This window comes from Camelus bactrianus, chromosome 8 (assembly GCF_048773025.1).
Source record: "Camelus bactrianus isolate YW-2024 breed Bactrian camel chromosome 8, ASM4877302v1, whole genome shotgun sequence".
NCBI classification, from domain to species: Eukaryota; Metazoa; Chordata; class Mammalia; order Artiodactyla; family Camelidae; genus Camelus; species Camelus bactrianus.
This window is the reverse complement of record NC_133546.1, coordinates 13,340,092-13,362,015: the sequence shown is the minus strand read 5'-3', so window position 1 is coordinate 13,362,015 and position 21,924 is coordinate 13,340,092. Positions and strand designations below refer to the sequence as shown.

The 21,924-nt window shown below is 38.4% G+C and overlaps 1 protein-coding gene across 2 annotated transcripts in view; it reads left to right on the top strand.

The window, feature by feature from the left end:
• ESR1 (estrogen receptor 1) overlaps window positions 1–21,924 on the top strand; it is a 336,829-nt gene that overhangs the window by 4,454 nt on the left and 310,451 nt on the right. The window contains exon 2 of one of the 2 annotated variants that reach the window (XM_074368144.1): window positions 7,023–7,172. The exons of the other annotated variant lie outside the window; for it this stretch is intronic. The gene's annotated coding sequence lies outside the window, so the exon portion shown is untranslated. The remainder of the gene's footprint in view (window positions 1–7,022; window positions 7,173–21,924) is intronic. 2 annotated transcript variants of the gene reach the window in all.

Sequence of the window (21,924 nt, the reverse complement as noted above, 5' to 3'; positions counted from 1 at the left end):
TTCCCCTAGTTGGTTCAAAAGGAGCCCTTAAGCCCTTCTGCCAACGGATAATCTGCATTTCTGAGATCCTTCCTCCCTCTGCTGTTCATAGAAATGGTCTCAGTGGGACATTTCGATAAAGTCATGGAGAAATCCACGAGAAATTCTGAGTTGATCTCGCAACAAACATTTGTCTTTTGTCCTCTCATTTTTATTTACTATAGCCTATCATTTGTCCGGATTCCTTTCCTTAAAACCATGTACAGTAAAGTAATAAAGATGATCACATCACATATAATAATCCCTTTTAATCTATTTCACTTTAAAACTATGTGACAAATACAGATACAAATTTCTTTTATTTTTGACACGGGATTTTGAAAATTCTACTTGCATCAAGTTTTACTAAAGGATATTGAGAGATGAGGGTTACCCGGAATCCAGTATAGTTCAACTTGACACAGACTGTTACACTTCCCCCCCTAATTTTATTTAAGGAATGAGTAATATTTACAAAGGCCCTGCTGTGGTTTATTAAGTTCTGTCCCAGAGTCTCTGCTCCCAACCAGACTGAAAGTCCCTAAGTGCAAAGTTGGGCTTTGTTCCGGCTTCACTCCAGGGTCTTGGGAGGTGCTGGGATACACTGTGTGTTCGGTGCATAATTGTGTTCAGTAGAGCCTGACACATTCCGTGATCCCCAGGCATTCACTATCCATTATGGTCGGCAAGGCACATGATAGGACGTATGACTGATTATTACTGTAATATGTACTGTAGACCATAATATCACACAATATAATGCAGAGGAACAGAACATGATGAGTGCTTTATGAGAGGTCAGCACTGTGATAGGAGGCAAAGAGAGGGGAAATTATTTCTGGATGGAGGATGCTGCAGGAAAGGGACAAGAGATAGTTAGTGATGGTTTCATGTATGAAGTGACATTTTCCCACGGCTTTAAAGGATGAGTTGTGTTTACACAGGAAGATTTAAGAAAGGGAAGAGCATAAGCAAAGACACGGGGATAAAGGATTTAGGGAACCATTAGCCAGTCTGATAGGAACATGGGTGCAAAAAGAGTGCAGGGGGGGTGTGTGTGAGATGATTTAGAAATGGAGAGGTGAGTGTCCTATCTTTGGACTCATGGCCTAGGCCTTAAAGATTTTGGAGTTGGGTTGGAATGGATGAAAACTTAACCTGAGGAAAACACTGTGTAGATTGAAGTTTTCAGATGCAGAGTGAGCACATCAGTTTGGAGGTGATTGGAATAGCTCAAGAGGGGCCTGATAGAATTTTAAAAATCTTTTGGGACTTGCCTTTATGAAATCATGGTTGTTTATGGTTGTAAAGAATACTTTTGTTCCCAAAGTGACTAATGGAGGAAGAAGTAGGTTGGGAGTCAAAAGATATTACTTTGCCTCTAATGCACTGAGTAACCTTAGCAAACAAGTTGCATGCTCAGGGTTCTGTTTTCCCAGCTTCAAAATGGGCATAACTACCAACCACTCATTAAAGATTCTACTAGTGATACAGTGAGGTCTAATTGATGGGACTTTGAAAAGTTATGTATATGTGTTATTCATATTTGCATAAAATGCTATTAACTTGGAATATTTATCTAGTAAAATTATTTTATTTGGACAAAATACAGATTTAGAAGAGAATAGTTCATATTTCTATTTGATTAGATTAAGGTTATTATAGTTTGTTTATAATTATTAATTAAGTACTTAATATGAGGTACTGAACAAATCTTTTGGGGGCAGTAGGTAATTAGGTTTATTAATTTATTTATTTTTAGTGGAATTACTGGGGATTGAACCCAGGACCTCATGCATGCTAAGCATGCACTGTACCACTGAGCTCTACCCTCCCCATCCCTGAACAGCTCTTTTTAAAGAACAAATCTTTTTGTAAGAACACTTAACATGAGATCTACTCTCTTAACAGATTTTAAATTTGTACAACATTATTTTTGACTATAGGTACAATGTTGTACAGTAGATTTCTAGAGTTTACTTAACTGAAACTTTATGTCTGTTGATTACTAACTCCCATTTCCTCCTCTCTTGAGCCCGTGGTAACCACCATGCCAGTCTTTGATGTTATAAATTTGACTGTTTTAAATACCTCATATAAGTAGAATCATGCAGCATTTGTGTTTCTGTGACTGGCTTATTTCACTTAGCATAATGTCCTTCAGGTTCAGTCATATTGTCACATATTGCAGAACTGACTCTTTTTGAAGGCTGAATAGTATTCCAGTGTATGTACATACCACATTTTCTTTATCCATTTATCTTTTTAAAAAATTGAATTATAGTTGATTTACAATGTTGTGTTAGTTTCTGGTGTCCAAAGAAGTGATTCAGTTATATATATATACTTTTTCATATTCTTTTCCATTGTAGTTTATTACAAGATATTGAATATAGTTCCCTGTGCTATACAGTAGGATATTGTTGTTTATCTATTTTATAATAGTAGTTTGTATCTGCTAATACCAAACTCCTAATATCCCTCCCCCCTCTCCCCTTTCCCCTTAGGTAGCCATACATTTGTTTTCTGTATCCATTTATCTCTGGATGGGCATTTACACTGTTTCACATCAAACAGACTATTTTGAATAGGGCTGCAATGAACATGGGAGTGCTAATATCTCTTCCAGATTCTGATTTCAATTCTTTTGGATGTATACCTAGAAATGGGATTGCTGGGTCATCTGGTAGTCCTGCTGTTACTTTTTAAGATCCTCCATACTGTTTTCCTTAGCAACTGCACCATTTTGAAATCCTACCAACTGTGTGCATGGGTTTCAATTTCTCCACACTCTCACCAATACTTGTTATCTTTTGTGTTTTTGATAATAACCATCTTTACAGGTATGAGTGATATCTCATTGTGGTTTTGATTTGTATTTCTCTGGTGATTAGTGATGGTGAACATTTTTTCATATACCTGTTGGCCATTTGTATGTCTTCTTTGGAGAAATGTCTACTCAAGTTCTTAGTCCATTTTAAAATTGGATTATTCATCATTCTGTTATTGAATTGTATGAGTTCCTTATGTATTTTGTGGATTAATCCTTTCCCAGATAAACGGTTTTCACACATTTTCTTCCATTTTGTAGGTTGTCTTTTCAATCTGTTGATTACTTCCTGTGCAGACACTTTTTAGTTTGATGTAGTTCCACCAATGTCTTGAGACAGTCCCCCTATGTTTTCTTCTAGGAGTTTTACAGCTTCAGGTCTTATATTTAAGTCTTTCATCCACACTGGGTTGATTTTTGTATACTGTGTAAAACAGTATCCATGTAGACATCCAGTTTCCCCAACACCACTTATTGAAGAAATGATACTTTTCCCATGGTGTACTCTTAGCACCCTTGTTGAAGATCAATCAACTGTATATGTGTGGATTTATTTAGGGCTGTATATTCTATTTTACTGGTTTATATGTCTGTCTTTATGCCAGTACCATACTGTTTTGATGACTGTAACTTCATCATATTTTTTGAAACCAGAAAGTGTTATGCCTCCAGTTTTGTTTGAACAAGTCTGATTTTGAGGCCCCATTTCCCCAGTCAATTGAATTAAGCCTTTGGACTAGGGGAGCTCTATGGTCCCTGGGACCATACCATTTTATGACTCTGTAGTTCTTGCTTTCAGCAATTTCCACTTACAGCAGTGAGTTGAGATACTAATATAAGTACAACCAAACCTATGGGCATCTATGCTGGGAACAAAAGACAGACATGTCATCATTCCATTGATTTAGGACTCAAGTTGGAAAAAGAAGACTCTGATGTCTCTTGCAGCTGCCTGAAGTGCTTTATGCTTATGGGGACAGGGGCACTGAATCCAGTGGTTTGAGGATGAAAGGAAGGGTTCAGATTGTGCTTTCTCTTTCCTCTTTTTCTCTTCTCTTCTAAGGGGAAATAAAAGACAAGGATGCCAATTAAAAAAAAAATTAAAGGCAAAGACTTATCAAGGAGTAGGGGTTTGGATGGGGGGAGGCCAAGCACACTAAATAAGTTAATTTCAGTTGCAATAAATCTCAAGTGATGATACTACACTCCTGAGAATGTTCCTTGGTAGACAATGCCTGGGCACTGTGTTTTAAGCAGAAAATTACAAGGACAGGGTGTCATTGTAACATTCAGCGTGAAGAACAGTGCTCACGTTGGTTTGTTGGTCTATTCCTTCAGATTATTTAGGCTTCACAAATCAAGCAAAGAGGTACTTCAAATCTAGATTGTGAAGGAAAGGATTCATAGAAGAAGTTGTTTTCTAGGAAAGGAAAAAGCAGAAAGCAAAGGTCTCCTGCTTGCTATGGCATTCATGTTGCATTAGCAATATTAATACAGTTGAGTATTAATCATTTAGAACAGTTCACAAATTATTCATGTTCGGACAATGCAGGGTCCTTGCTTCACGTCCTTCTCACCATCTGGATTCTATCCATTTTACTCCTCCCTTAGCACTTGGAATAGAAGCGAAATTTAAGTGGGCCAATTTTCTACTTGTTAGCAGCCATGGTAATATGTTCAGTAGGGAAAGTGGTTTATACTGTTAAATGGAAGAAAGGTTTTGGATTGTTTAAGGTTTTAATTTGTTGATGGGATTTCTAGGATCCACTACTATCAGTATTTGAAAATTGAGCAGACTAGACAAGTTTGGAGATTTATGCAAGTGTAGCTAACAAGGGCTGTACTTAAATTTCTTATCCAGCTCTTTAGTTCTAAATTTATTGCCAATTTTGTTTATCAAACTTATTCTCAGAGGAGTGGTATTTGCTGTGGCCACAAGGAAACATCTGTGGGCTTAAACCTTAGAGGCAGATAGCCAGTTAGAGCATTTGGCATTTAAGGCTTAGCTTGTAGAAGAGAAAAATTAATCAAGGCAACCCTTAAAAATATTGAGAAGGCAACTAAAAAAAAAGTCTTATCACTGACAAACTGAAGTATTGAGTTCATGTTAATTAAGAAATGTCAGAATTTATAATGAATCAACAAGGAGTGTCACATTATGGCAAATTTGGAAGCTGATGTCAATCTTTCCTGCCAGGATTTATGGTAGATTATATAATGGAATCCTGGGCTCTAAGAGATCAAAGGAAAATGCTGGCTCTGTCTTCATCCATTCTCTTAGGTCAAGCCTACCCAGCAAGAAGCCAAGTGGAGAGTTGAGCAATTATCTGAAGTGGGCAGTAGAGATGGCCAAAACCAGATAATACACAACCAGAAAGTCACCATGGAGGGAAAATGTGGACTGAAAATAGAAGGGACAGGGGTAAAATGTCATACAGTTTGGTCAGTGTCCACAGTTCAAGTTCACTGGATAACAGCCAATTCCTGGCTTTGTGTAATTATTTAGAACAAGTCTAAAAGACTAGGGTTAAAAAAAAGCTGAGCTCATTACCAAGGTTGTTGTATGTTTGTGCAAAATTTCTCTGTATCTGTTATTGCCTGTGACATGTCTAATTCTGAGTATTTCCAAGGATCACACTTTGCTTTTTTAGATTAGTGCATCAAAGTGATTGAGGAAGCCCATATAATCTATAGTCTTATGTGGAGAAAATTTTTCTTTCATCGATTAATTAAACTTTTCCTCTCATAGCAGATGCTTATGAATTTTCCATTGAAAACTCTGATTGTCTCTTCATTATTTTCTCATGAAGAAATTTCATGAAGCAATTTCTGTATCCCCCTGATTTTACTAGAACATACCAAGGGAGTGTACAAGCCCGTTGGAATAGGCTTTGCATTACCTTTGCTTAAAAAGTGAAAAAACAAAACTACCAAACTCTCAGATAAATGTGTTTTTTTTTTTCCTTTTATTTGGTATGGAAACCATAAACTACTTACTCTGAGCAGATGTTTCCTAGACCTGAAATACAGTTATCAGTCCTTGGCCCCTGTAAATCTGTCATTGTTTACCTGCTAATCCTGAAGGCTCCTTAATTCAACGTTAAAACTCCATTTGTTTCTGTTTTTTTTTTAATTGAGAAAAAGTTCGTAAATTAGATTCCCTGCTGCTTGGAGTTAAAAAAAAAAGTCAGGCTACTATTCCAAATAGAAAAACAAAGAAGTTAAACAAGTATTTTTTTCACTCAATCATGTCTTGTACATTCAAAGCTATTATATATAGCATTTTAAAAACAAAAGAAAAAAATAATCTGGGCCCTTTTCTTTTCAATTGCACAGGCTGACGTTTGAAATTCACAGTGAAAATTGCCTGTGGAATATTCCTGAAGTACTCTAAGGGAGCCTATTAGAATATCATATAATAAACTAAAAATTCGAGGAGAATTTCACATACCAGTACAGATTAAGAAAGTTGTTTTATAAATAATAGGAGAAAGGTGTGTATAAGTGGCATTGCTAAATTCCTCACTTGCTCTGTGCGGTGACTGCCTTTCCCATCACATTGCAATGTCTGACTCTCTGTGGAAAGCGCATACCGCACGGCCACATCAGGGGCAACTCTGCTGTTCAACGTGCGTTCGGGGAGACTGTGGGCCAGGACTTCTTTTCTCTAATGGCAAAATTGATCCACAGACATGGAAGTCATCCTATGGACCCGAGTTGATGTACTGGATGGTGGTCTATGCATTCTGCATAAATGCTTGTTAATGGTGCCAATGGTAAATGGCTTCAGCTTTATGTAGCTTTGTGAAATAATATTATTGAGGAATTTGAGTTGAACGGACAAGTGTAACATTGTTTCACCAGGGCCCACTGATAAGTGAGACTGCCTTTATCTTCAACCACCTTGCTTCCTTTAAGTGAAGAATCACACCAGCTTTAATTATGGTAATCTTTAGAAACCCCCCATACTACCCTCCCCTCCCTGTTAAAGACAGAATGAAGAAGCAAACTAGAAGGACTTAAGCACAAAAACTGCTCATTGTCCGGGATGGCAGTACCAAATCTCAGCACAGCTCTTTGCGAAAGGATGTAGATATTAATCTGAATTTGGAATCACCACTGAGATATGTGTGAACATATTAGTTTCCTTTCTTTGTCTCCTGACTTCTTCCAGGAATACATAGGACCTAATTTGACCATTCAGTTTGGAGAAGGATTTTTCATCTGATTTCTTTGACTATCAACTATGTATTGCCAAGGACTGAGGAGTACACCAGACAACTGATGAACACTTGGAACACTTCATGTGTGTTTCTTGGTTGAGGTAAAGAATGCAATTTACGAGCTACTACCACTTAAAACATCCTCTGCATACACTGTGTGGTCGAAATTTCTTTACATGTTATCAGGGATGTTAACAGATTTATCTACAATGTGCAACAGTCCACTCTACAGAAAACCCAAACTTTTTTTTTAAAGCTCTTTTATTTCATTCTTTTTCCCTTCAGAGCTTTCCCATAACTGCTAGCAAGTAAAAACATTTCCTGATTTGAATTTCACAACCTCCTTCTTCTTTTGCCAGTTGTATGGTGCTAATAAGAAGCCAAATGTGTGTGTGTTTAACTTAACTAAAATAGGAGAACATTTTTAGATTATAGCCTTTGTATATATATTCAGTTACCTACCTAAAAATAGAAACACAGTTCTTACATTCTCAACCAGTGACAGATATTTCTATTTAATTTAATTATTCGAAGTGGCGAGTGGTAGTTTCGTAAGGGAAAAATAAAGCCTACTGGATGGACGAGAGGCCATTTCACATGTATTTGTGATCACTAAGTAATCACATTGGTTTTTATTTGAAGTTTAAGAGAAAATAACTTACTGACTTTCATGTCCATTTCTCATTTTCTCCATAAATCATTTCTAAATTAGTTAACAAACCTCTTGAAAGGCTGTGCATACATTAACAATAACAGTACAAGTGATCACCATTGCCTCAAAGCCAATTTGCTATTTATTTAGCAGTTTTGAGAATCCAGGGCCAGGCATGTGACATAAAAGTTTAAAATCCCCTCTGGTTTGTAAATACCATGCTATTCTTCAAAATGTTCAAAAGCACAGGAAGTCTGAGCCAACTGAGTAATACTGTAAGGTTTATTTTTATGTCATCTACCCAAGTGACAAGTGAGGGCTAGAGATGCCAGTGGATTAAACCTGAATTCTCTAAGGACCAAACTGGCACATATGGCTCAGTGTGGTAACTTCCTCATTGTAGAGCTGGCCTGTTTCAGTGAAGCATTTCAGGAAAATTTTCCGTTGGCCCTTCCCTACCCTGCTATATAGGAAGTGAAGATTTCTAGGAGAAGACTTTACTTAGTATCTAACTGAAATGTTAAATAGCATCACCAATTCCAGGCTTGGCCTCTGTCCTCAAAAGTCCAGTGGGACTGGTCGGGCCAGTCTTCCTAGGTTGGAGGTGCGCAATTGCTCCTGGGCTCATGGAACCTGCAGGACCTCGTCTGCAAGGGCATGGCTGACTGCCGGCTATTGAGAAGCGTCGCAGAACTTCCTCTGGCTTAGGCGTTTTAGACAGCGAGAGTTCTAATCCTTGTAGTAAGAGTCTGAGCAGCTGTGAATGATCTTGTGGATCAGAGAGCTACGACCTGGTGACTTGCCGGGGCTCCTTACTTCCAAGGAGGCAGTGCTTGCAGCGGTTTGCCAGCTCAGTGCAGACAGCTGGTTTGGAGAACAAGGGGAAAGACAGTGAAGAAAGAGGAAGGAAGGAAAAGGTTTTTAACCAAAAGATAGTCCTCTACCCAGCTGGGGCCGAAGAAAGTAGAACCAGTGCAAACTACTGGGAGTTTGGGTCCCACACAGTTTCCAACATGTGATTCAACAAGGCAATTCAACACGCAATTCAACAATTTTCTCAATTTTTGTCTTTCTACACACTTCTCAGTCTCTGAGTGGTCTCCAATTTCCCTTCCTGCTCTGAGGTCCTGGATCAGAAGTTGATTATCCTGGAAAGGCCTGAGGTTATGCTGTGGCTGGGACTTTGAAAGAGAGCTCAAACAAAACCATTGGGATTCCAGATGTCAGTGAACTTGGGGCTGCTTGTGCATTTGTTTGAATAACTGTGTCACTTGGGCAGCAACACTAAAATCACCCCTCCACCCATTTTTCTTGCCTCTCCATTTATAAACAACATATAACATCAGTGTTTCTCCCACTCCCAAAGGCATTTGGCTCTATGAATACTAAAAATTGGCCTAAATGATTCTAAGGGCTAAAGAATAAAATACATAAAGTATGTTTAGTAGATTAGCATGGCGCCCACATGTGGGGTTTCCTGCCATCAATTTTTTTCTTTTTAAGATCCAACTCTCCAGTTTATTATTTATTTATTTATTTATTTACATTTTTTGGGTGGAGGGAGGTAATTATGTTTGTTTGTTTGCTTATTTATTTATTTAATGGAGGTACTAGGGATTGAACCCAGGACCTCGTACATGCTAAGCATACACTCTACCACTGAGCAATACCCTCCCCTGCAACTCTCCAGTTTAAGTAATCAATTATTTAAAGTCCCATTTCTTTCATTGTCTACTTTGCTCATTCCTGGAGTCAATCAAGTAATTAACATAATGATGGTAATCCTACCTTCCATGTATTGATCTCATTTTCTGCGACCATGGCGCTTTGCGCCTTAAAGAGAACAGCTTACTTAGTCATTACAACATTTCTAGGAGTGGGTATCATTATGCCCACTTTCTAGGGAGGTAAACCACGGCTTAGAGAAATCAAGTAATTTACTGAGGATCATCCAGTTGGTAAATGGTATAACACAATTTGAATTTAGGACAGTAACTCAAGATCTTGGCCATGGTAAATATGGGTTTTCAGATTATGTTTGTAGACAAAAGGCTTAGGTGCTGAAGGAAATACAGAAGCAGTATTAAAAAAAAAGTCTCTTCTCTTGAGAAACTTATAATCCACTGAAATGGGGAGCTCAAATTTCCACTGTGAAATACTTGTATCCCCATAGCCTGGAACAAATTCTTAGGATTTCGTGTTTACTGTTTAGAACTCAGCTACTCAAGTCAAGAACTCTGAGTGAAAGCCTTAACAGGCTTTGGGCGGTGACTTTTCTATTTTCATCACCCTAGGAGTACATTCCTCTGCCCATAAATGACACTTAATAGAGTTGACTGATTATATCTGGATGAATTTTAGTTAGCAAAAAGAACAGGTGAGGGTTGGTTGACCAGTATCTTTGTTTACCAAATTCAATCCATGTTCTGATTTCTCTCCCACTGGTGAAACTGTTTCATCAGACTTGATCTCTAGAGAAGTGAAGGGGTCCTTTGACCAGTAAATCAATGCCATACCATCAGGCTTGCTTTGCTAATTAAGTCTGAAATAGATTAATGGTAAACATTATTTTCGGGTCCACTGGGCACATACGAACTAAAGATGGCCCGAGATGACTTGGGTGTATAAAGACTGGCAGAGGGAAGGATAATCCACAAAACTGGTAATTCACACATGAATAATCAAGAACTGAATACAATATAACAATATGTGTTCATTTCCACTAATAAACAAGCTACCATTATCCTCTCTTCACTCTCCATTTGGGTCAAATTACTTCTCTGCTGTATTTCCATTCTTACTGGTACCAATTTGCTGTGATTTCTCCTAGTTTTGACTCTATCTTTTGGCTTTAATCTTGTCTCTAAGTAAATTGCAACCCAGTAAATATACTCTAGTATTTTTTATTGTAATTCCTTCTTTTATGCCAGGTGCCAAGAGAAGGGAGTTTGGTTATTAATTTATCTGTCTGAATATGTATCAACAGGAATCCTAATTCACACTTTGATTATGGTTGTTTGAGCCTAAAAGATTCAATTTGGTTCATTTAATTTATCTTGGCTTGTCTACATAACAGTGCTACACAGCTAATTATAGTAGTTTTCCTGTCATATTGTTGACCTGATGCATAGTAGCAAATAAGATGGACCAGAATTTTCTATCCAGTCTGAAGCTATACGTATACAATAACAATATATTCTCATAATATTCTCTAAGGAAATCCTAGTCATCTGGAAGTTTGGTTTCCATGATGCCAAAGAGAGTCTTCAGGAGCCAGAATCAGCTGAGGACACGCACACATGTATCCACGTCTACATTTTCATCCCATTACAACATGCAGCCATTGGTTGGGCTCCTATTTAAATAACAGAGTTATTGCCCATCAAAATGTAAATAATGTTTTGTTATTAGTTGAACACTGAAAAGCCTTCCAGGATAGTTTTGTGAGTTTTATTCAGCACAAGGTAGAACACACTTCTTCCAGTTGCTTTGGTGACTGGAGAGATTGTGCTTTAAAGAAATCCACCCATGTTTCTGTTGCTCTTTCTTTAATCCCACAGGATCTTGGGAGCAAGGTGTAGCCAGGAATCCCTTGTTTTGTTAACCAGGAAGCAAAAGTCCTCCCGAGGGATGGGTAAGAAGGAATGTGGAGGGGAGAAGCATGCCTCAGAGGGTTGCTGTTTATCTTGCTGGCCTGTCAAATTCTCTAGGGAAGATTTTCTGGGCTAAGAACAACGCTTACTGGCTGTCATTGCCGTGCCGTGAAAACTCACCAATCCCTTCAATGAAGGCTTGTTTGTCTGAACACCAGTGCCTTGGCCTTGCGTTTCAGCTGAAATCCTTTCTACCCAGGGGGAATACCAAGGGAGGAAATGGAAGGGGCATTTCCAATTTTGAAACCTCAGATCAAACTAGAGATATCTGCCCTAACTGGTAATCTGAAGAAATAAGTTATGAATATTGTTCAGCAGAGATAATATAAAAAGGAGCTTTGCTGGTTTTCATAGGAAGGCTTTCTGTGTAGCCTCTCTGAGACCTGGCTACCTGAGTGATTTATCCTCGAAACTCGAGGATTTGTAGTATCTGGGGCTTAGATGATCCTGGGGGACAGGTTGTCAATCTAGGGAACTCTGGGCTTTGACTTTTTCCAGGCGATGTTGACACAGGTTGAGTTTGCTGAGAGCCTTGGCACTACTTTCCAGTGCTGAAGGAGCCCTGCAGGAAGGCTATGCTTCTGAACACAGAATTGTCTAGAAGTGCCATTTTTCATTTTTAGATCAGTTCATCACCTTTCTTATGCTTTCATTTAAAATAATTCTTGTGTTTTGCATATTGTAGAATGCATGGTAATTTTAACATGCTTTGAAAAGAGAATAGAATAAAGATGTAAATAAAAATTACCTACATACTGACCAGCCATAGATAATCACTAACAATATTTTACTGTATTTTCTTATAGTCTTTCACTTAGTATGTATGTATATATGCATATCTATTTATTTGTATATATTTGTATATTAAATAAAAATGTAAAACACCCCCTCAGTGTACTGTTAACAAAAACCCAAAATACAGCACAAATTCCATTTGTAAAACACATACATATATACATATACATGTACATTTACAATGTACTTTACAAATTGAAATTATGTTGCACCTTGGGTTTCCATTAACATTGTATTGTATAGTATTTACGTATAGTGTATATACATAATATATATACATAATATACATACATATGTATACACACATAGACACACGTGTGTATTTTGCAAATTGAAATTATACTGTATCTTGTAGAATTTATTTAATTACTTGAATGTTTTAACAAGCATTTTTGTCCACATCTCTGTTTCTTTTCTTAAAAATAATCCCTAAAAGTGGAAATACAGTGTCAAAAGGCAAAGCTACATTTAAGGTTCTTGAGGGGGTACGCCAGATTTTATTTCCTTTTGAAACATTATTCTATTGCAGAACGCTCTTAAAAGAGTCCAAGCAAAAATTGTCTTAATCTTATCTAGAAATCAAATTATTCTTTTATTTGGCCTTGTCACCTCTGGTCCTCGTCCATGTCTTTTTTGTCTTTCTCATTCCCTTCTTCCTTTCCTTTTGCTTTGCCTGTACCTCTTCAGAGAAACCAATGAACACAGCTTGATGTATTCCTCTACTCCTTTCTCCAGGGTCACACAACCCTGTGATATACACTGAAATGATATACAGGGGAGTGGTCCCTATTTATCTTAGACTATGGGGTCAGGCTATGTACACAGTATATGCCTCTGTGTGTGTGTGTGTGTGTGTGTGTGTGTGTGTGTGTGTTACTTTGTGTCTTGGTTTTCTCACTTTGAAATATGTCTTGGAGATTCTGACAAAGATACCTTACTCTTTTCAATAGTTTTATGAGGTATGAATTTGCTAAAATCTATTCAGGTATTTTGGTATCAATGGACACTCTGTTGTGAATAGTTTCCAATACATAAAAAACATACTGTCACTGCCAATATTCGTAGACACATATTCTTAGCTATCGGCGGTTTTATTTTTATGGTCTAATTCCCAGAAGTAAAATTACTGGTTCAAAGGATATGTGTATTTTTAAATTTTAGTGGGTTTTCCCATATTATTTTCTAAAAATATTACAGCAAATCACATTCCCACTAGAAATGTTTGAGAATATAATTTTCCTCACATTTCCAGTAGCACTCCTATTTCTCCACTTTCTAATTTTTGCTAGTCTAATAAGTAAGCATTCTTAATTTAATTTCAGTTTTCTTGACTTGTATCTAATGAAGCTGAGCATCTGCTCACATTATTAGTGCTCCTTTGGATTTCCTTGTCTGTCAATTCCCTATGTGTACCCTTGGCCCCTACACAGTTGTTTTTTTCTTAGTAATTTTAAATACTCTTTGACTACTATAGTTTTTTGTCACATTAGTTGCTGTATCTTTCCCCATCAATAATTTGTTCTTTGATTTTATTTTTGTAATTTTCTTCCACAAAATTAAAAAAAATTTATAACATCACATCTATCTCTCTTCCTTTACAGAATCTGGATTGTCTGTCTTACTTTATTTAATTTTTAATTGAAGTATGGTCGATTTATAATGTTTCAGGTGTACAGCAAAGGGATTCAGTTGTACGTACTATGTCTATATATTCTTTTTCGGATTCTTTCCTATTATAGTTTATTACAAGATATTGAATATAGTTCCCTGTGCTATATGGTAGGACCTTGTTGTTTATCTATTTTATATATGATAGTTTGTGTCTGCTAATCCCAAACTCCTAATTTATCCCTCCCCTCCTACTCCTTTCCCCTTTCCCCTTTGGTAACCATAAGTTTGTTTTCTATGTCGGTGAGTCTATTTCTGATTTGTAAGTAAGTTCATTTGTATTATTTCTTAAAATTCCATATATAAGTGATATCATATGACACTTGTCTTTCTCTGTCTGACTTACTTCACTTAGTTTCATAACCTACAGGCCCATCCATGTTGCTGTGAATAACATTATTTCATTCTTTTTTATGGCTGAGTAGTATTTCTACCTATCTATCTATCTACCCCACAACTTTTTAATCCAATCATCTGCCCATGGACATTTAGGTTGTTTCCATGTCTTGGCTATTGTAAATAGTGCTGCTATGAACACTGGGGTGCATGTATCTTTTTGAATTAGAGTTTTCATTTTTTTCTGGGTATATGCCCAGAAGTAGGATTGCTGGATCATATGGTAACAATTTTTAGTGTTTTAAGGAACCTCCACAATGTTCTCCACAGTGGCTGCACCAATTTACATCCCCACTGACAGTGTAGGAAGGTTCCCATTTCTTCATATCCTCTCCAGCATTTATTTGTAGACTTTGTGATGATGGCCATTCTGAGTGGTGTGAGGTGATACCTCACTGTAGTTTTGATTTGCATTTCTGGATTGCCTGTCTTACTTTAAAAGGTCTTCCCACTATTTTCTTAAATTTTCTTCCAAGTTAAATTCTAACTTCTATTTTTTGTAGTATTAATATTCTAGTATTTTTCCATCTGAAATTTATTTTTATATAAAGCTAGAGGGTCCAACTGTATTTTCTTTTAGATGAATAGCCAATTGTTTAAGCATCATGTAGAACTGTCTTTTCTCTAGTAAATTCAATTTCCATATATACTAGTATCTGTTTTTGTTTTTTGTTTTCTCTAGTCCACATATCTATTCATCTATTGCCAGGCCTGGGCTGTATTGCTTTGTGTATAATAGCTGTGTTATTTATTTTAATATCTGGCAAGTTGATGTCCCTCCCCTATGTCATTCTCCTCCTCCTCCTCCTTCCTCTTCTTCACTTTGGTCTAGTTTTTAACACTTAGAGTTCCATATGAATTTTAAAGGAATTTTATTAAAAATAATCAAACAAATAAGAGCAAAGCGTATTGGGTTGATGGTTGTAATTAACTTAACTGTACACTCTAATTTTCAGTGGTTTGACAGTTTTGTGGTCTTTACATTTGTTTAAACTTTGTGTTAGGTTCTTCTATAGGATTAACTTCCTTTATACAGTGTTGGTCTCATATCTTTCTTGTTATAAGTCTTTTCAGAGTAAAATTAATACAGTAAGAATAAAACTGGAAGAAAATGTATCAAACCATTATTAACATTAGTTGACCCTGGTGATAAGGTTATGAATGAATGATTTTAGCTTCTTCCACTTTTCGATGGCTTACCAACTTTTCCATATGGATCATGCATTATTTTTATAATGGTCAGAAGTTAATCAAATTAATTTTCTAATGGAATGGGAATAACAGTGTCTTAGAAAATCATACATATAATAGCTTCACATGGAATTCTACTGTTACCTCCCCAGATCAGTGATTCTCAAGGAGAAAATGTGGGCAGGGGTACGAGCTGTTTGTCAGTGTTGTGTATGTGATTGAAGAAAGCATTTTCTTTATCATTCACCATTTTAACCATAGCCCGTAGCTGGTATCTAGACGCACTCTGAATATTTGATGAATGAAAGAATTTTATAAATATTGTATAACAAAATGTTGTAACGTATTGTATTTGGAAGACAAATAAAAATTCTATCGTTTTCATAATATGAAGTGGGAAAATGGAATTCAATAAAAATATCCTGTTGGTGGCTGAGATTATAAAAAGATAGTCTTCTTGTCTATGAATCAGTAATAAGAGTAGTACCGAGGAAGCCAATTCTCTCCAGAGGGTTCCATCTGGAGAGAGAGCATGCTATTTATCTCCTCATACAAAGGACGGGAAACGTTACATTGAATTCCAATTAAGAGGCACATCTTATCATCTTGGTGCTTCAGCACCTACACAGGCTAGCACTGAGTGCTCAAGGAGTACTGGCCCACTAATTAAAAGATACTGGATTATTTTTGGTGACCAAAGAATTGAGCATTATTAGGCTTCTCATTTTAAAAACATGCATGAGACGTTTGCCTTTGTATCTATTACTAATATATTATACTAGTGAGAAATATTATGCATGGACTGGGAGAAAGAAATTCACATCTGTCCTTGCCAGTGGGCTGAATGTGGAGGTGATGGAGTGGTTTTACTATCTAAGTGACTGAAAAATAGGTTATGGTGCCCCAAGAAAGCTCTCATTGCTTGCTGACAATTCATAGTATCTGTTTAAATCATGCAGTTTTATTGGACCTTCAAATATCTTTCAGTTGGTTTCAGTTTCAGCAGGAGAAAAGGCGAGCAGAGGAGAGTGGACTGCTGCTCGCTGTTTTGTTGGCAGGTTTAAACTTCATTCCACCCCTTTCCAGTTAAGTGCCCTGTGCAGTTCTTCCTTCTCTTTCTCATCCTACCATTTTACTCCTCTTTTTTTTTTATTGTCTTCCCCCTTCTTTCCTTCCTCCCCTTTGGGGGTTGGAGAGTCAGGAATAGGTGGGGAAAAAAGAAGAGCCCCAGACTTTCTAGTTCTTCATTCTTCCTTGAGTCCCTTTCCGTCAAGCTCTACCTTTATCTGATCCCAGATACAACCCAGTTTATAGTATCCACCCTTCCATTCAAGAAGTATTGAGTTCCTACTACGTCAGGGTGGGGTTCTGAATGATCAGCTCCAGCAGTGAACAACATAGACAAAGATCTTGCTTTTAGGGAGCTTACATCTTATGGTGGAGGGAAGCAGATGATAAACAATCAGCTAGACAAGTAGGTACAGGTGTCAGTGCTCTGGCAAAGAGCGAAAATAGAGCAAGAGATGGTGGTGGGGCTACGTGGGTGAGGAGGAAAGATGCAACAAATTGGTGAAGGTGAGCCTCCCTGAGAAGGGAGTGTTCGCGCCAAGACACAGATGATATGAGGACGTGAGACAGTGGCTATCTGGGGAAGAAGTTTCCAGGCAGAGGGGAGAACCAGTGCTAAGCCTGGAGGCAGAAGCATTCCTCACAGGAGGCCAGTGAGCTTGGAGCCCAGTTAAGGGAGAGAAGGTCGGCAGGCTCAGGAGAGGCTGGGGCAGGTAAACTGCTTTTCAATTGGAGAGTTTAAAGGGCAATGCTTTGGATCAATTTAAATGAAAACTTCCTCAAATTTGTTTTCATGCTACCCCAAAAACTCAGTTTCAGAGAAAAAAAAGAACTACAAAAGATTGCTTTGGCCGTTCTTTTATGGTCCCATATAAATTTTGAAATTGTTTGTTCTAGTTCCTTGGAAAATGTCGTGAGTATTTTGATAGGGGTTGCACTGGATCTGTTGGTTACTTTGGGTAGTATGGCCATTTTGATAACGTTGATTCTTCCAATCCAAGAGCACAAGACATCTTTTCATTTCTTTGTATCATTTTCAATTTCTTCATCAATGTTTTACAGTTTTCGGAGTATAAGTAACCTCCTTGGTTAAGTTTATTTCTAGGGATTTTCTTGTTTTTGATGCAATGGACATGTTTATGCCAGTTATAAAATTCTGGTTTTTGAAGTGAAAAGAAAAAAAAGTAAATGAAGGGCCACAAATGGCAAAAACCTTCTTTCTTATGGGTGAGTTGTTTTCCATTACGTACATGTGCTGCACCTTCTTTATCCGTTCATCTATCAATGCGCACTTAGGATGCTTCCATATCTTGGCGATTATAAAGAATGTGGCTGTTAATAGCAGGATGTATGTATCTTGTTGAATTAATTCTTATTTTGTGGTTGCCTTTATTCCTTTGATAAGCATGTAAGTTAAAAAAGCTAAGGCTCTAAATATTCTTGGAAACAATGAACAGTACATATATGTAAATTTAAAAATATGTGCAGTATATTGTGTATATGCATTTACATGCATTATGTTGTATACGTGCAGTCAAATCGTAACAATTGTACCTAATAAAACTGAAAAAGGAAAAGGAAAAAAACTCACTTTCATGTGGAAACTTGATTAGCATGCAGACTGCTATGCGGTTAACCTTCCCTCAGAGCTCGAGGTAAATTTTGCTTTATAGGTCTCCCTTCCTTTTTTTTTATTCACCAAAAGAGAAATGAATGAAAAGGGAGCCACGAAGAAGTAAAGCAGAGGTCTCCCAGAGCTACTGAGATACAAGCACGTTCAAATGACCACTAAGTATACTTATGTGTGTCTCTGTAACGTTTGAGGGGGCAGAAGTACTTGACTTAGGATTTGTGATTGCTTGGAAATGTGACTCATCTGGTTTCATGACTCAACTAGTAGCCTTCAGAGAGAGCGTGAGGTCATAACCTAGTGGTTGTTGAGAGCAAAGAAGAGGGTGTAGGTGCATCCATGTCTAGCAGGAGGCCCAGGGTAACACGCTGGAGGTGAGAGTATTTAAGGAAGAGGCAACAAGATGCAGGTTTGGGTAACAAGGTAGGTTTTAGCATGGTTGGGGTTGCCGGTGGTTCATCATGCCTGGCGTGCAGGGTTCTGTGGAGAGACTGGGAGCAAGTATATCACTCAGTTTAAGCAGATGACCTAGTGGGCTACCAAGGCCAAATAGAAAAATCAGGCATGAGTCTAGAAAGTGCACTCTGGCTGGAATATGGAACATGGTGGACACAGACTGAGGAGATATTCCTGGGGAGATTGGAGGGCCATTGATGTTCACCTGCTGAGATTTTAAAAATAGGAAAAGAAATTTCAGGTAGAAAAATCAGGACAGACCTACTGACTCTTTGGAAATTTTGGAAGTAGAATATTTGGAAAGGAAGAGGTCATATCATTCATGCGTTTACCAACTACGCACTGAACATCTCTGCTCGGCCCCAGGGTGTGTACCCAGTAGTTGAAGAACAAGGCACTGTACAAGGTGCTTATAAGAGAAGGATCCTGGCCTCTTCTTCACAGACCCTCAGTTCAGCAGACTCTGGTTTTGAGCTGCAAGTGTAGGCTTTTGGCATAGCCAGGATAACAGGAATTCACTCTTGTTAAAAAGCAATTCATTTCTCCAACCAATGTTGTGTTAGATAAATGTACATGGCACTGTGGTAGGTTCTCAGAGAGACAGCTGTATATACCGAGGATGTTTCATTTTATCTGAAGTGACTCACAGACATATAAACTAGTCAAGCACAATTCCAGGCAAAGTCTGAGTTGCTTTCCAAAAGACAGCGACACACTAATTTCCTAAGAGATTGACCTGCCCTGGAGGTATTGGGGGAGTCTTGTTTGGGAGCTAGATTATGGTCATGACCTTGAAAAATAGGTGGGAATAGTTGAGGCAGAGAGAGGTATTACCTGAGAGGATGGTGGCAGCTCTGGAGTGAGGGATTGGTAGCCATGGGTTGAGCACGGTGCGTTCAAGGGGCAGAGAGGACCGGGAGGAGCGAGGGCATGTGCTGGAGTAGGTACACATGCTTTGATACTGGAAACTTCGACAGACCTGCCTGCTAAGGTGTGCTGACTTCCTTTGTAGGTGACAGACAGCCATTAGAGTTCCTTGCACAGGAAAGCAACACACTGAAAGTGAACATTCCCACTCAGAGGTCCCTGGGTGTAGGGAGGATTAGATCGGGCAGAGACACTGGAGAGAAAAATGGCTGAGGACAGAAGAAGGAGAGGAACAAGCCACCCAAATCCCAGTCTGTGTGTGGGAAAGTTTTTGGTAGAAAAGAGGGTGAGAAAATTGAAACAAACATGGCTGAGAGTGACGTGCGTTCAGGTAAAGCAATGTGGACCCTCCACCAATGGGGATTCTGGTGCTAACACACCCAAATGTTTGTAAATCCCAATATGTTTCTGGGCTTGAGTAACTTTATAGTCTTGTTGTATTGAAATGAAACTCTAGACTTTCTCCAGAACCATCGTCTTTCCATAAAACAGTAATGGTCTCTCATAGGTAGCACTCAGCTTTGCATGAAGCCACTGAGGCAAAATCCTTTTAAAAATGAATCCATTTAAAAACGAATCCACACTTTATAGTGTGATGTAAAAGGAGGATTCGGAGGCAGAACATCAGGACTTTTTTGCAAGGTATATTGCGTAATATTTATCGTAAGCCGTCCTCTACCCCCGGAAAGCTCATATAAATGTGGCAGTAATGTGGGCTACAGGTCACACCTGTGTAGGCACAGCATCTGCAACATGTTAAAGGTTAGGTAGCTTCAGCCTCTCGATGATAAAGAACTGTGTCCTTCTTTTAAAAGGTAATTTTTGTATCTCGCCAATGTCACACATTTTTGATCTATAGATTAGGAAGGGATTGGGGGTGGGGTAGGTATTGGGCATGTGGGTTGTTTAGACAGAGAGAAGTCCTTTAGATTACCTAGTAAATATAATCAGGAGCTTTTGGCTCAATTGAGAAAATCCATGTCTTTGGAAACACTGCTAAAATGACAACAAAGGAGTGAAAAAAGGCATAAATCCATGAGCAAAGTGGAGTAATGTGGGAAATTCTAGAATGCGAAAGCTGATGGGTGACTGGTCACCAATGGAGCAGACTGGTTCAAGTGAAACCCATGCCTGTGGGATGCGGGTGGTTAAAAAACAAGTCTGTCAAACTGTGGGACCCCAGGAAGGCATGGGATGTGGAGAAAGTAGGTGCCACTGAAGATGAGGGCTGGGATGGGGCTAAACACAGGAGAATTTGTTGAAAATCTTTAAAAGGAACAATCAAGACCCTCTGATTTCTGAATCTTCTGTAGTTTAGTGGAAGGAGTAAATGTCTTCCTGAAAATAGAGGGAGTGAAGGCTGTCATGCTGAATGGGAGACCCCTCGCCCCTTGCAGCTCAAAACTGACAGCAAAGCTTGTACCATCCAGGCAGCGGTTTGGAGGAGTCATCTCAGACGAAACCGTCCAAGAGAAAGGACCCTCAGAAACTGACGTTTAAGAGTCTCAGTGAAATGATGAGGTCCTACCTGATTGGAGGTACACACGCAGAAATATGATTTGGACCATTGAGGATCACCAGACAACACCAGTGTAATGAAAGATAGACACTCAAATAAACACACACACACACACACACACACACACACACACTCACTGCAGTTCTGCTGGAGGAACGCTATAGGATGAACAACACCTTGTATCTTTCTTGAGCTACTTTTTGCCAGAAGGAATGTGTGCGTATGTTTGTGGCTGAGCTAATTCTGCTCTAAGGCAGATCTTTGTGAGGCAGAGAAAATCTGGTGGGTCTGAGCAGTGTCAGTGTTTGGATGGGGTTCATCCGGGTCTCCGGTCCTGCTCTTTCTCATCTTCAGATTTAAATCCAGAGTTGTTTGAGATGGTAGCAAATTGCAACAAATTTATGGATGCCTTCATAATCCATTTTCTAGGACTCTCAGAAAACCAAGGAAGACGCTTTTATTTGGTTATATTAAGAGACAAATATTTAGATTTTAAGTATTTTATTCTGCATGGTCAACAAATGAAATTGGAGAACACATTTGCTGTCACCCTGTACCTTTGGCCTCATAGTTCACCACTGTCATTCCATGCATTTTGCCTAATATGTCATATTCAGAATGAAGGATTTGGGATACGCTTTCACTTTGTGTGTGTGAACCGTGGAGGGCTTTCTGCCCTAAGTTTATTACAATTCTCCCACCTCCGGCCTCTGATTAAGGAATTGTACACTCCTCTCCATGACAACTCTTTCCTGAACAACATTGCTATACCACCATGCATGTGTTTTGAGGTCATGTGGGGGGTGGTATGTTTAATTGGGTCCCTCTATTATTGTAAAACTCAAAGAACAGGGAATTTATTTGTGATCTTGAGTCTTTTTTGTTTGTTTTTCCAAGA